The sequence below is a fragment of the Gavialis gangeticus genome, unplaced genomic scaffold, assembly GCF_001723915.1.
Source record: "Gavialis gangeticus isolate Ggan-Ray unplaced genomic scaffold, GavGan_comp1, whole genome shotgun sequence".
NCBI lineage: Eukaryota > Metazoa > Chordata > Crocodylia > Gavialidae > Gavialis > Gavialis gangeticus.
This window is the reverse complement of record NW_017728980.1, coordinates 2,641,145-2,644,594: the sequence shown is the minus strand read 5'-3', so window position 1 is coordinate 2,644,594 and position 3,450 is coordinate 2,641,145.

Below are 3,450 nucleotides of genomic sequence, written 5' to 3'. Positions count from 1 at the left end.
CCACTCCCCCCTCACCATGGGGGCCTTGATCTGCACCCCCTGCCCATTCCCTCCCCCCACCGCTTCCCCCACACCAGACTTACCAGCCTGATGCTAGTCTCTAAGTTGCCCGCCTGCATATCGGAATCGGATTGGTATCAGCTGATACAGCTCCTTAAAAATCAGCCATTGGTATCAGCCCAAAAAATCTCTATTGGTGCACCCCTAATTACTAGAGGCTGTTAAAGTAAATCCACATGAGGCTGGAACACACTGAGGCCCTCTGGTGGAAGATGTTGTGCTGATTAATTCTCTCTGCTAGCCTGGAAGGTTAGAAAAAGCTAGCGATTCCATTTTATAGATGGGGCCATAGAGGGATAAACATCATATTTTCAAAAAACTTCCTTTAACCATTGAGATATAGTGTTGCAGAGAACAGGCTATAAGTGATTTGCTTAAGGTCATTCAGTAAGTCAGTGCCATGGTCACAAATAGAATCTAGGCAACCTGGCCCCTGGATTCTCATATAATCGCTGGCTTGTACCTCCTTCCCTTGGGAGATGCATTGGTATCAACTACAAACCAACAAAAGTCTCTAGCCTTGGGGACAGAAAGCTAGAGTAGTTCTCCGAAGGTTGGGTACCTGTAGGTCAGCTTCCAGGCACATGGTGCTTTTTGCCCACTGCCTGGCCATTCATCCTCTGCCTTGAGAGAGATTTTTGGATCAAGCAGCATCCTTCTGTGGGCTTTTTTATACCACCCATGGTATGCAATACTCCAGAGGGAGGTTGCTCATCAGTGAGAGTTGCTAGTGACTTCCTTCTGAATTCTCAGTACACTCAAGGGTTTTCCTTGATGTAAGTGGAAGCATGGCCTACCAGTTAGCCCACCAGCTTAGCAGTTTCTTTTCTGCCTTGGAAAATTTACTTAGTATCTGAGCCTCAGTCCTCTGTCCCCAAGGCTGTTGGGAGTAGCAAGCTGTGCTTAAGGTGCCCAGATGCGTCGGTGATGGAGAGCTAGTGCAAGTAGATACATGACTTAATTTTCTGCCACACTTTTCTCCTGAAGGATTTCACCTCTGCTAACCTTGTTGAAGGTGTTATGCCTATCTGGTCACTAAGAACAAGACCCTGTTCCACCTATTAGGTGCCTAAGTGGACTTAGCTGTTTAAATGTAATCCTCTTCCACCGTGCTTGTGCCCCTGCGTAAAAGTTAATGGATTTATTTTTTATAAAATACTGTCATCTTAACTTTAAGACTATGTCACAAAAAGCAGTGAATAGGAGGGGGGCCCTCCACTTCTTATATTAGTTGATATAGGGACTCAAGCAGGGTGGAACAGAATCATGCTTAGGTGCATAAATCCATTCAGGCACCTAATAGGCAGAGTAGGATGTGGCCCTAGGAACATAGCCAGACTGAAGTCTTATATGCTAAATTAATTACCACATTTCCACAGGGGACTCTGGGGGTCTGCCCAATCCACAAATGTTGGTTTCAAAGCACAGAAATAGGTAGGTCACTGGTATACATGCAGCAAACCCACTCACATTCACAAATATGATCACGAACTCATTTTAGTTGACAACCAGTTATCTGAGTGCATATGGATCCTAAGGGTGTGTTCTCCCTGCAAAATTAACTTGAGTGACTGGCACCTGCTTTAGCTTAGCTCAGTTGTGAACCACAGTATTGCAAATGCATATCCAAGCATGTGTGTCCTTCCTAGGGTGCAAGCATGTTGCTAGGACTTCTGGGGGCATATCCCAGAGTTCTTTGTGGTAAGGTAAACTGAAAATTTCTTGGGTTTATTCCCAGGAGATTATTGGAGAAAGACATTTAGAGGATCTGCACTCAAGTGATTTGGCTTGTGTTTATACTGCAAAGTAGAAAGGGGGAATATAGCACTTGGGCCAGGTAACCTGGGCTGAAAACATTACCAACCTTAAGGGAGGGGGTCTTTACAGGAAAGCTAGCTAGTAGGGACAGTACCCGATTACGAGCCTAAGGTAATACTCCAGTGAAGCCCTGCCTCGAGAGGAGGAGCCAGGCTACCCGCTTATTTAATTTTCTCTAGTACAGCTAAGTAGCTATCAAATGTTAATGACTGTCATTTCCTACTAAAGCATGATGAATTTGAACCAGTGACCAGGAGGTGAAAGGTTCCTCTGTTCTTCCCTTTCAAACTTTTCACTGACTGGCATTGGAGGGCATCTCTGAAGCCAGGGCTTTGTGCCAGTGCTGGCTAAAGCAGCTATCTCTGGGTTTCCCCAGTCCTTTTCCTCCTGTTTGAACAACGAAAGCTGTATGGAGAAGCAGCCATTCATATGCTCATTAAATCGTCATCAACTTAGTGGTTGATCAGTTCCAATAGATGGGAGGTTGTTAGCTAAATTGGCAGCAAGGTGAGGAAAACATCTGTCTGCTCCATTGTTGGCTTGCCAGCATTGGCACGTGCCAGTCTTTGTGGTTCCAGAAGAGTCTCAGGCATGTAAGATTGTGGAGTTGCAATGAGCTGGAACCATTTTTTATGAACTGCCTGCCTCAGCTAGTGTTTCCAGCAAGATGTTTTTCTCCTGCAACAGTATCAACAATTTTCTGGCTCTCCTAGGATTAAGGAAGCTGGAGGGAATTGAGATAGGAAGGTGGAGCCTTTAACTGCTGGGTTAGCAATGACTGAAGGCTATTTTCAGAGTTTACTTACAGTGGATAAAATTTGCAGAAACATCTAAATGATGTGGGAGTTGAGCTGGACAGGAAATAGCTTTCTCACCCCATGAGAATTTTTGGGAGTCTGAAAAATATTCTCTTTCCAATCTCAAAAGTACACACGAGCTGATAATTCCCAAGGATTTAGGTCAGGTCAAGCAACACATTTTGGTCGCAGTCATTTCAGAAAGTTTCATTTCAATTTGTAAAGTTTTAAAACTTTATGAAAGACAAACTAAATTACAATTTCAGAATGAAAAGTAATTTTGCTCTGACTATTCAAATAGGATGGTCAGATATCTTCAGGGTTTAGTGGAGGGAAGGGGATTCATTTTTGTTTTCCTAAATGAAAAATACAGTATAGCAAAAATGACTCTTTCCCATGGGAGGCTTCAGTTTCTTGGTGGAAAATGTTTTGCCAAAATTTCCTGACCAGCTGTTCTTAGGAGCCTAACTTCTGTTTTCAGAAGTGACCCAGGGCCTCCTTGCATGGTAATTTTGGACAGCTCCTGGAGCTGTTAACACCCAGATTGTCCACACATTAACACCTGAGAACTGGTTTGAAGCACTTGTTAGGTGGCTCTAAGTTAGGCCACTGCAGAGTAGGCTTATCCCTGATCTGTGTTACCTAGTTCTTGTTAGACTAATGTGTAGCCACTCTAGGTTACACCTTAGAGTATTCACCCCATCTGATCCTCTTCCCCCCCCCCCCCCGCCCCAGTTTGGGCCCAGAGCCCCCCAAGACTTTTGCTCACTGCATA